Below are 13,213 nucleotides of genomic sequence, written 5' to 3' on the forward strand. Positions count from 1 at the left end.
ATTTTGAAATTGAGGCATTGCTTAATCGGGAACCAATGTAGGTCAGTGAGCACAGAGGTGATGGGAGAACAGGACTTGGTGCAAGTTAGGACAAGGGCAGCTGAATTTTGGAGAGCTCAAGTTTACATAGAGTAGCCGCGCCTGAAGCCAAGCTGTTCCAGTACAGCTACAATACAGGCATCTAACTGACTACGTGGAAAACTGCCCAGGTATGTCCCGTCCACAAAAAGCAGGACAACTCCAATCCGGCCAATTACCGTCCCATCAGTCTGCACTCAATCATCAGAAAAGTGATGGAAGGTGTCATTGACAGTGCTATCAAGAGGCACTTACTCACCAATAACCTGCTCACTGATGCTCAGTTTGGGTTCCGCCAGGACCACTTGGCTCCAGACCTCCTTACAGCCTTGGTCCAAACATGGACAAAGAGCTGAATTCCAGAGGTGAGGTGAGAGTGACTGTCCTTGACATTAAGGCAGCATTTGAGTGTGGCATCAAGGAGCAATAATAAAATTGAAGTCAATGGGAATCAGGGGGAAAACTCTCCACTGGCTGGAGTCATAGCTAGCACAAAGGAAGATAGTTGTAGTTGTTAGAGGTTAATCTTCCCAGCCCCAGGACATCGCTGCAGGAGTTTATCAGCGCAGTGTCCTAGGCCCAACCATGTTCAACTGCTTCATCAATTATCTTCCCTCCATCATAAGATCACAAGTGGGGATGTTCGCTGATGATTGCATAGTGTTCAGATCCATTCACAACTCCTCAGAAAATGAAGCAGTCCATGCCTACATGCAGCAAGACCTGGACAACATTCATGCTTGGGCTGATAAGTGGCATGTAACATTCGCACCACACAAGTGCCATGCAATGGCCATCAACAATAAGCGAGAGTCTAACCAACTCCCCTTGATATTCAATAGCATTACCATTACCGAATCCCTCAACATCAACATCCTGGGGGTCACCATTGATCAGGAAATTAACTGAGCCAGCCATATAAATACTGTGGCAACAAGAGCAGGTCAGAGGCTGTGTATTCTGCAGTGAGTGTCTCACCTCCTGACTCCCCAAAGCCTTTCCACCATCTACAAGGCACAAGTCAAGAGTGTGATGGAACACTCTCCACTTGCCGGGATGAGTGCAGCTCCAACAACACTCAAGAAGCTTGACATCATCCAGGAAAATGCAACCTGCTTGATTGGCACCTTATCCACCATCTGCAACATTCACTCCCTCTACCACCAGCATACCGTGGCTGCAGTGTGTACCATCTATAAGATGCATCGCAGCAACTCGCCACGGTTTCTTCGACAGCACCTCCCAAGCCCGCGACCTCTACCACCTAGAAGGACAAGGGCAGCAGGCACATGGAACCACTATCAACTGTAAGTTCCCCTCCAAGTTACACACCACATTAGACTACGAACTCTCTCCACTCCTTCGCCCTGACCTCGCCGCTCCTCCTGTACTTGCCCTTGCTCCAATCAGCGACCTGGATTTGGGTGACATCAAATCCAGTCACCCTCTTCACAGCTGTTGCCCTCCTGCAGCCAGTAGCATGCGTCTTGTAGTGGCATGCCTCCATGCTCTTTTAAGGTCCTGACCTGCCTCTGGTGCTGCTCACAAATGAAAACCCCAATATTACACAAAACTCAAAGGCCTAAATGTGCAGCTCATTTGTCATGACAGGCATTACTTTTATGCTTCATCAGTCCAGTACTTCAGCTGTATTTCAACAGCAGGAAACAAGGAACAAAATGGCTGCTGGGTAACAAGGGATGCTCAATATCATCATAGGAATGCCAGTGCTGCTGAGGAGCACACATGAAAACAAGGTTAAAAATTGAGCAAGCCATTGAGATGCTCAAAGGAAGGTCCAGGTGTCTAGATGAACATGAGGTTGCCTTAAAGTATGCGGCCAGCACTGTCTCATGGATTATGATAACATGTTATGTGCTTTACAACTTCACAATCAGCAAAGGAGTAATGGGAGATGTTCCAGAGGATGCCAGAGAGGCTGATGATGACCCTACTAATGCTACAGACCCCGCCCAAGAAGAACAGGGGCAAGTGCAGTGGCAACAATTGCTGGACAACTGAGAGGCAGACTATTTCAGTGCACCTTCATGATTGAATAGTAGAATAAAATTTGGATATCTCAGCCCATCAAAGATCTGTCTCCTCTTAATAACCACTTTATGGCCTAAGTAAAATCCTTGCTCCTCACAGCTACCTATTAGATCCTAATCCTGAGCCTCAACATCAGCACATTACCTGTTCCCCATAGGTATATAAAAAGGAAAAGGGTGGCTAAAGTAAATGTTGGTCCCTTAGAGGACGAGACCGGGGAATAGTAATGGGAAACATGGATATGGCAGAAACTCTGAACAAATATTTTGTATCAGTCTTTACGGTAGAGGACACTAACAATATTCCAACAGTGGATAGTCTAGGGACTATAGCGGGGGAGGAACTTAACACGACCTCAATCGCTAAGGAGGTGGTACTCAGTAAGATAATGAGACTAAAGGCAGATAAATCCCCTGAACCTGATGGCTTGCATCCTAGGGTCTTAAGAGAAGTAGCAGCAGGGATTGTGGATGCATTGGTTGTAACTTACCAAAATTCCCTGGATTCTGGGGAGGTCCCAGCAGATTGGAAAACTGCAAATGTAACGCCCCTATTCAAAAAAGGAGGCAGACAAAAAGCAGGAAACTATAGACCAGTTAGCCTAACATCTGTGGTTGGGAAAATGTTGGAGTTCATTATTAAAGAAGCAGTAGCAGGACATTCGGAAAAACAAAATTTGGTCAGGCAGAGTCAACATGGATTTACGTAGGGGAAGTCATGTTTGAGAAACTTGATGGAGGTCTTTGAGGATGTAATGAACAGGGTGGATAAAGGGGAACCAGTGGATGTGGTGTATATGGACTTCCATTTGACAAGGTGTTACATAAAAGGTTGCTGCACAAGATAAAAGTTCACGGGGTTGGGGGTAATATATTAGCATGGATAGAGGATTGGCTAACTAACAGAGAGAGAACAGAGAGTCGGGATAAATGGTTCATTCTCTGGTTGGAAACCAGTAACTAGTGGGGTGCCGCAGGGATCAGTGCTGGGACCCCAACTATTTACAATCTATATTAACGACTTGGAAGAAGGGACTGAGTGTAACATAGCCAAGTTTGCTGACGATACAAAGATGGGAGGAAAAGCAATGTGTGAGGAGGACACAAAAAATCTGCAAAAGGACATAGGCAGGCTAAGTGAGTGGGCAAAAATTTGGCAGATGGAGTATATTGTTGGAAAGTGTGAAGTCATGCACTTTGGCAGAAAAAATCAGAGCAAGTTATTATTTAAATGAAGAAAGATTGCAAAGTGCCGCAGTACAGCGGGACCTGAGGATACTTGTGCATGAAACGCAAAAGGATAGTATGCAGGTACAGCAAGTGATCAGGAAGGCCAATGGTATTTTGGCTTTTATTTCAAATGGGATGGAGTATAAAAGCAGGGAAGTCTTACTACAGCTATATAAGGTATTGGTGAGACCACACCTGGAATACTGCGTGCAGTCTTGGTTTCCATATTTACGAAAGGATATAATTGCTTTGGAGGCAGTTCAGAGAAGGTTCACTAGGTTGATTCTGGGGATGAGGGGATTGACATATTAGGAAAGGTTGGGTAGGTTGGGCCTATACTCATTGGAATTCAGAAGAATGAGAGCTGATCTTATCGAAACGTATAAGATTATGAGGAGGATTGACAAGGGAGATGCAGAGAGGATATTTCCACTTATGGGAGAGACTAGAAGTAGAGGGCACGATCTTAGAATAAGGGGCCGCCCATTTAAAACAGAGATGAGAATAAATTTCTTCTCTCAAAGGGTTGTAAGTCTGTGGAATTCACTGCCTCAGAGAGCTGTGGAAGCTGGGACATTGAATAAATTTAAGACAGGACTAGACAGTTTATTAATCGATAAGTAAATAAGGGGTTATAGGGAGCAGGCGGGGAAGTGGAGCTGAGTCCATGATCAGATCAGCCTTAATCTTATTGAATGGTGGAGCAGGCTAGAAGGGCCATATGGCCTACTCCTGTACCTATTTCTTATGTTCTTATGTTCTTATGTAAAAACATTATGTCAAATAGTCCAGTGATCTGTTGTAAATATCTACAAAAACATATTTGGTATTGCTACTGTAAACACATCTTGTGACCTTGCAAGCTTTTCTCTGCCCTATTCTAACATTTCTTCTATGTGCTATCTGAGCATCTGGAGTCCAAGATGTATAGGGCTGTTGCAAAATATTATGAGCCTCTTGGGATGAAAGTGGCTTTTCTCTCAAGGCTTCCAAGTCCACGATGGACATGGGACAGCCAAACTCGTTCTCATGGCTTCTTGGCAGCCTGGCCCTGCAAAGCTGAAGCTGTCTGTAGGGAACTGATAGAGCTCTCTTCTGTGGTACTCGGCATATTGGTCGAGAAAACCATCCCTAATACACTGCAGGAAATGCTCCTCCACCGCATTACTACCAGTTTGGTTAGCCCAATCAATATGTAGATTAAAGTCGCCTTTATTGCTGTACCTTTATTGCACATAACTGCTGTACCTTTATTACATCCCTTATTTCTTGTTTGATGCTTTCCCCAACCTCACTACTACTATTTGATGGTCTGTACACAACTCCCAATAGCGTTTTCTGCCCTTTGGTATTCCGCAGCTTCACCCATACCAATTCCACATCATCCAGGCTAATGTCCTTCCTTACTATTGCATTAATTTCCTCTTTAACCAGCAATGCCACCACGCCTCCTTTTCGTCTCTGCCTATCCTTCCTAAATGTTGAATACCCCTGGATGTTGAACTCCCAGCCTTGGTCACCCTGGAGCCATGTCTCTGTGATGCCAATTACATCATATCCGTTAACTGCTGTCTGCGCAGTTAATTCGTCCACCTTATTCAGAATAGAAACATAGGAACATAGAAAATAGGTGCAGGAGTAGGCCATTTGGCCCTTCGAGCCTGCACCACCATTCAATAATATCATGGCTGATCCATTCACCTCAGTACCCCTTTCCTGCTTTCTCTCCATACCCCTCGATCTCTTTAGCCGTAACTAACCTGTCCCGTACCTTCAGAATCTTATACGTTTCTATGAGATCCCCTCTCATCCTTCTAAACTCCAGTGTATAAAGGCCCAGTTGATCCAATCTCTCCTCATACGTCATTCCAGCCAACCCTGGAATCAGTCTGGTGAATCTTCGCTGCACTCCCTCAATAGCAAGAACGTCATTCCTCAGATTAGCAGACCAAAACTGAACACAATATTCCAGGTGAGGCCTCACCAAGGCCCTGTACAATTGCAGTAAGACCTCCCTGCTCCTGTACTCAAATCCCCTAGCTATGAAGGCTAACATGCCATTTGCCTTCTTCACCGCCTGCTGTACCTGTCTGCCAACTTTCAATGACTGATGAACCATGACACCCAGGTCTCGTTGCACCTCCCCTTTTCCTAATCTGCCGCCATTCAGATAATATTCTCCCTTTGTGTTATTGCCTCCAAAGTGGATAACCTCACATTTATCCACATTTTACTGCATCTGCCATGCATTTGCCCACTCACCTAACCTGTCCAAATCACCCTGCAGCCTCTTAGCATCCTCCTCACAGCTCACTCCGGCGTCCAGTTTAGTGTCATCTGCAAACTTGGAGATATTACATTCAATTCCTTCATCCAAATCATTAATGTATATTGTAAGGAGCTGGGGTCCCAGCACTGAGCCCTGCGGCACTCCACTCGTCATTGCCTCCCATTCTGAAAAGAACCCGTTTATCCCGGCTCTCTACTCCCTGTCTGCCAACCAATTCTCTATCCACGCCAGTACATTACCCCCAATACAATGTGCTTTGATTTTGCACACCAATCTCTTATGTGGGACCTTGTCAAAGGCCTTTTGAAAGTCCAAATACACCACATCCACTGGTTTTCCCTTGTCCATTCTACTAGTTACATCCTCAAAAAATTCCAGAAGATTTTTCAAGCATGATTTCCCCTTCATAAATCCATGCTGACTTGGACCGATCCTGTCACTGCTTTCCAAATGCGCTATTTCATCCTTAATAATTGATTCCAACATTTTCCCCACTACTGATATCAGGCTAACCAGTCTATAATTACCTGTTTTCTCTCTCCCTCCTTTTTAAAAAAGTGGCGTTACATTAGCTACCCTCCAGTCCATAGGAACTGACCCCGAGTTGATAGACTGTTGGAAAATGATCACCAATGCATCCACTATTTCTAGGGCCACTTCCTTAAGTACTCTGGGATGCAGACTATCAGGTTCCGGGGATTTATCGGCCTTCAATCCCATCAATTTCCCCATCACAATTTCCCGCATTGAGGCACAGAGCCTTCAGGCTTGTCTTTTTAACACACTTTGCCCCTTTGGAATTTTGCTATAATGTGACCCTTTTTGTTTTTTGCCTTGGGTTTCTCTGCCCTCCACTTTTAATCTTCTCCTTTCTATCTTTTGTTTCTGCCCCCATTTTATTTCCCTCTGTCTCCCTGCATAGGTTCCCATCCCCCTGCCATGTTAGTTTAACTCCTCCCCAACAGCACTAGCAAACACTTGGTTCCTTCATCCCAGTCATTAAAATAAATTGTAAATAGTTGAGGCCCAGCACCGATCCCTGTGCCACCCCACTAATTACCGTTTGACAACCAGAAAATGACCCATTTATCCTGACTCTCTGTTTTCTGTTAGTTAGCCAATTCGCTATCCATGCTAATATATTACCCCCAACCCCATGTGCAGTAACCATTTTTGTGGTACTTTATCGAATGCCTGCTGGAAATCCAAATATACCACATCCACTGGTTCCCCCTTATCTACGCTGCTTGTTCCATCCTCAAAGAACTCTAACAAATTTGTCAAACATAATTTGCCTTTCAGAAAACCATGCTGATTCTGCTTTACTGTACAGGTTAAACCTCACTTATGCAGAATCCTCGGGACCTGGCCTGTTCTGGATAAGGAATTTTTCTGGATGAGGGGTGGTCACATTAAATTGGATGGTACAGGTACTGAGCAAGGGGATATCGGGGCTGACTGGCTTGGGGCTGGGAGTGCTGCAGAGAGATTATGGGGGGGGTGGGGGCGGTGGATCGCGGGGTCAGGCCAGCGATTGCGGGAGTCAGCAGCGAGGAAGGACTTCAATTGTTCATGTTGGAGTTCTGCACATGCGCCTTCCGATGGCCGGGAATGGTTTTGGACAAGGGGTGGTTCCAGATAAGGGAGTTCTGGATAAGGGAGGTGCAACCTGTATTATGCTTTTCCAAATGTCCTGCTACTGCTTCCTTAATAACGGACTCCAGCATTTTCCCAACGACAGATGTTAGTCTATCTGCTCTACAGTTTCCTGCTTTCTGTTTTCCTCCTTTTTTACAAAGGAGCGGTACATTTGTGGTTTTCCCATCTGCTGGGACCTCCCCAGAATCCAGGGAATTTTGTTGGATTACAACCAATACATCCACTATCTCTGCAGCCACTTTTTTTAAGACACTAGGATGCAAACCATCAGGTCCAGAGGATTTGTCCACCTTTAGTCCAATTACTTTTTCTTTAGTGATAGTGATTGTTTTAAGTTCCTCCCTCCCTATAGCCCCTTGATTATCCATTATCCACTATTGGGATGTTTTTAGTGTCTTCTACCATGACGACTGATACAAAATATGTGTTCAAAGTCTCTGCCATTTCCCTGTTCCCCATTATTAATTCCCCAGTCTCAACCTCTAAGGGACCAACATTTACTTTAGCCACTCTCTTCCTTTTTATAGACCTGTAGAAACTCTTACAATCTGTTTTTATATTTTTTGCTAGTTTACTCTCATAATCTATCTTCCCTCTCATTATTTTTTTAGTCATTCTTTGCTGCTTTTTAAAAGTTTCCCAATCCTTTGGCCTCCCACGAGTCTTGGCCACTTTGTATGCCACTGTTTTAAATTTGATACCCTCCTTTATTTCCTTAGTTAGCCACGGATGATCCTCCCTTCTCTGAAAGTCTTTCCTTCTCACTGGAATATTTTTTTGTTGAGAGTTATGAAATATCTCCTTAAATATCCACCACTGGTTATCAACTGTCTTACACTTTTACACTTTAATCTATTGTCCCAGTCCACTTTAGCCAACTCTGCCTTCATACCTTTGTCGTCTCCTTTATTTAAGCTCTGTACACTGGTTTGAGATCCAAATTTCTCACCCTCCAACTGAATTTGAAATTCAACCATGCTATGATTATGCTTTGGTTTTGGTTTTAAGCTTTTTTGCCCATAAGATTGCTGGACATGCAAGCTGATAATGGAGTAGTGAGGGCAACAGGGCACAGTGAGGGCAACAGGGCATCTGGGACCGGAGGACAATCAACACAGTATCTTCTTAACCAATCAGATTGAAGGATTGAGAAATAAACAGAGGATGGACTGAGAAGGAAGGTAAATTAGAGTGGGTGAATCCAACATTAAATCACACACAGAAAGAGAAATAAAGAGAGGGAAAGAAAGATTGGTTTAAGAGAGAAAGAAAAAAAGGACAAAGGAAAAGTAAGAAAAAATGACATTTAAAATTTAAAATCTCCAAAAACAATTTACAACCTGAAGGTATGAGTCTCCACACTTATAATTGTTTACTTTTTGGTTGATTGGAATTCATTAACAATTATCACATCATTAAAAGCGTCCTTACGCTACTAATTACAAGACTTCAATTTCTGTGGCGAGTTTAATGGTTAATTAATATGCAAATGCTAAACTTCCTGAAAATCATGGGGAGGTTAATGGCAAGAAGCCGATTTCACAAAGCTAACGGTGGAGCAACATGTATCATCCAGCAATTTGTGGCGTCTCTTCCTTGCTACACGTCGCTGGCCGATTTGCACATTAATAATGGTGTGTTTTGTTCAGACACCATTATTTTTCAGCAAAACCTGGCCCATTACATTTTGGATGATACATTATAATCATCATCATAGGCAGTCCCTCGGAATCAAGGAATACTTGCTTCCACTCTTAGCATGAGTTCTTAGGTGGCTGTGCAGTCCAATACAAGAACCACAGTCTCTTTCACAGGTGGGACAGACAGTGGTTGAAGGAAAGGGTGGGCGGGGAGCCTGGTTTGCCGCACGCTCCTTCCACAGCCTGCGCTTAATTTCTGCACGCTCTCGGTGACGAGACTCAAGAAGCTCAGCGTCCTCCTGGATGCACTTCCTCCACTTCGGGCCGTCTTTGGCCAGGGACTCCCAGGTGTCAGTAGAGATGTTGCACTTTATCAGGGAGGCTTTGAGGGAGTCCTTGTAATGTTTCCACTGCCCTTTGGCTCGTTTGCCATGGACGAGTTCCGAGTAGAGTGCTTGCTTTGGGAGTCTCACATCTGGCATGTGAACTATGTGCCCTGCCCAGCGGAGCTGATCAAGTGTGGTCAGTGCTTCAATGCTGGCGATGTTGGCCTGGACGAGGACGCTAACATTGGTGTATCTTTCCTCCCAGGGGATTTGTAGGATCTTGCGGACACAATGTTGGTGGTATTTCTCCAGCGGCTTGAGGTGTTGCCTGTACATGGTCCATGTCTGTGAGCCATACAGGAGGGCAGGTATTACTACGGCCCTGTAGACCATGAGCCTGGTGACAGTTTTGAGGGCCTGGTCTTCAAACATTCTTTTCCTCAGGTGGCCAAAGGCTGCACTGGTGCACTAGAGGCATTGTTGAATCTCATCGTCAATGCCTGCTCTTGTTGATAGGAGGGTCCCGAGATAAGGGAAGTGGTCCACGTTGTCCAGGACCGCACCGTGGATCTTGATGACTGGAGGGCAGTGCTGTGCGATGAGGACAGGCTGGTGGAGAACCTTTGTCTTACTGATGTTTAGCGTAAGGCCCATGCTTTCATACGCCTCAGTAAATACGTCAACTATGTCCTGGAGTTCAGCTTCTGTATGTGCACAGATGCAGACATCGTCCGTGTACTGTAGCTCGACGACAGAGGTTGGAGTGGTCTTGGACCTGGCCTGGAGATGGCGAAGTTTGAACAGGTTCCCACTGGTTCTGTAGTTTAGTTCCACTCCAGCGAGGAGCTTGTCGACTGTGAGGTGGAGCATGGCAGCGAGGAAGATTGAGAAGAGGGTTGGGGCGATGACACAGCCCTGCTTGACCCTGGTCCGGACATGGATTGGGTCTGTGATGGATCCATTGGTAAGGATCACGGCCTGCATCTTGTCGTGGAGCAGGCGGAGGATGGTGATGTACTTTTGGGGGCATTTGAAATGGAGGAGGACGCTCCATAGACCCTCACGATTGACAGTGCCAAAGGCCTTTGAAGAAAGCCATGTATAAGGGCTGGCGCTATTCCCTGCATTTTACCTGCAGCTGTCACGCTGCAAAAATCATGTCCATTGTGCCCCATAGGGGACAAAATCTGCACTGTGACTCCGGGAGGAGCTCCTTGGCCACAGGGAGAAGACGGTTGAGGAGGACTCTAGCGATAACTTTCCCAGTGGCTGATAGCAGGGAGATTCCTCTGTAGTTGCCGCAGTCGGACTTGTCCCCTTTTTAAAGATGATCATGATCACTGCATCTCTGAGATCTCCTGGCATGCTCTCCTCCCTCCAGATGAGAAAGATGAGGTTATGTATTCGCGCCAGCAGTGTCTCTCCACCATACTTCAGTGCCTCAGCAGGGATTCCATCCGCTCTTGTAGCCTTGTTGTTTTTTAGCTACCTTATGGTTTTTTCTACCTCGTGCAGTGTTGGGGTCTCACTGACATGGCGGTGGGTAGCATGCTGCGGAATGGAGTCGAGAACACTCGAGTCAAAGGCAGAGTCTCGATTGAGGAGATCTTTGAAGTGTTCCTTCCAGCGGGCTTTGACTGCTTCGGTGTCCTTGATGAGTGTTTCCCCGATCTTGGCCAGCAGCGGGGTGGGGCCTTGGGGTGTTTGGACCGTAGGTGGCCTTGACTGCAATGAAGAATCCTCGCACATCATGGTTGTCGGCCAGCTGCTGTATCTCCTGTGCTTTCTCCATCCACCACCTGTTCTTTAGGTCCCGGGTTTTTTGTTGGACCTCAGCCTTGAGCCATCTGTAATGCTGCTTTGTTGTTCTCGAGTTGGGTTGTTGTTTAAGGCTAAGAAATGCCCTGCACTTGCCATCTATTAGCTCTTGAATTTCCTGATCATTCTCATCAAACCAGTCCTTGTGTTTCCTGGTTGAGTGACCGAGTATTTCTTTGCAGGCACTGGTTATGGAAGCCTGGAAGGCAGACCAAGCACTGTGGGCATTCTGCGTCTCGGGGTCATCAAGGCACGCCAGGTTAGCTGTGAGGCACTGACTGTAAAGGGCTCTCTTAGCTGGGTCCTTAAGTGCCCCAGCATTGACTTTTTTGCGACACTGCTTCTGCTGCCCCCTTCGCTTTGGGGCTATGTTGATGTCGATGATGGATCGGATTAGGCGGTGGTCCATCCAGCAGTCATCAGCTCCTGTCATGGCACGGGTGATGCACACAACCTTGCGATCTCTGGCTCGGATCATGACATAGTCGTGCAGGTGCCAGTGTTTGGAGCGAGGGTGTTGCCACGATGCCTTGTATTTGTCCCTCTGGCGGAACAAGGTGTTAGTGATGACAAGTTCATGATCTAGACATTTTGTCAGGAGTAGATAGTGAGGCCCCATCTGGTAGACGTAAAGATCCCATGGCACTATTCGATGAAGAGCAGGGATTTTCCTTAATGTTTTGGTAATATTCTTTTCTCATGCAACACTGCTAAAAACAGATTATCTGGTTGTGCATTAATTTGTTGCTTGTGGGACTTTGCTGTGTGCACATTGACTGCTGTGTTTGCTTGCATAACAATAGTGACTGCACTTCAAAAATAATTAATTTGCTGTGAAGTTGTAAAGTGCTTTGGGATGTATTGAAGATGTAACAAGGTGCTATATAAATGCAGGTTATTTTATTATCCTTTTTATTTCTTTTGTTCTCTCTTTTTGTTGCTTTGTTTTTCCCAGCCCACATCTGTTTTTATATCACAGCCATCTTGTTGTAGGATTTGCAGATGCTGCCATTCAGCAGTATTTTCTTACTTCCACACTCTCACAAGAGCAAGAGATTTTTGTGGAGGCAGAGCTATTCCAGTTTCCTCAAAAAATGAAAGCATTCTCTTAAAACAATAGGTTCTGTCATGTCAATACAGAACTTCACTTTGGATTTAGCTTGGTTCCATTACCTCATCATTCTTGCTCTCTAAGAGTACTTGAAAATATTTATCCAATCGAGACACTGAAACATTCGACAAAATCGGTGCATCATTTATTTTGAACCCACGTCTCATCTAATGTTGGTTTTCCACGGCAGTCTGTTAATATGCTTTTCTGATCTATTTTTGTTCTGGTAGGATTATGGTAGAAGCAGTGTGAAATTCCTGTTGTAATCTCATGTTGAGAGAAAAATGTTTCCTGATTTATTTATGTTACCTGATTGATTGAAAAAGAAACATTCCAGTTGCCCTGATTCTGCAGTCAGCATTCCACTCATCCCAACTGTCAGACATTCCAGTGGTGCTTGCATTATACAGTTGGACGGGCAAATGATAACCCATGACCTGCCATACACTGCTGTAGAGAAACAGGTTCCCAAAGATTATTTGTAGCCCACGTGCTACTACTTTCACTTTTCAAATTTGTTTTAAATCATTAATTTGTATCAAAAATAATTGTTGTTATGGATAAATCAAAATTGAGCTTAATTGTGGCCTAGTTACTACAGGCTTGGTGTAACACCTTATATACAGAGCATTGTCTCCAGGAATTCAATATTCATCTCCTGGACACTGTTGTGAGCCAAGCTGGGAGAAAAATCATAATGGCATTACAAAAATTGTTTGTTATTTTCATTTTCTTTGATCACTTTCATTTACTAGTTATAAAAATTTGGAGCTGGGAAAAAAAAGTCTGTTTAAGATCAGAAAAGCATATTAACAGAATCTGCTGTGGAAAGCTAACATTAGGTGAGACGTGGGTTTAAACTAAATGATTCACCCATTTTGTCGAATGTTTGAATCGGGTAATGCTTTCCAATTGGCGTAGGAAGGCAGTGGGTGCACTGTGAGCATGGACATGTCGGGTGACCAAGGGCAAGGCATGGGGCCGGAGTGCTGAAAGTTTTAGGAATACGT

The sequence above is a fragment of the Pristiophorus japonicus genome, chromosome 5 (assembly GCF_044704955.1).
Source record: "Pristiophorus japonicus isolate sPriJap1 chromosome 5, sPriJap1.hap1, whole genome shotgun sequence".
NCBI classification, from domain to species: Eukaryota; Metazoa; Chordata; class Chondrichthyes; family Pristiophoridae; genus Pristiophorus; species Pristiophorus japonicus.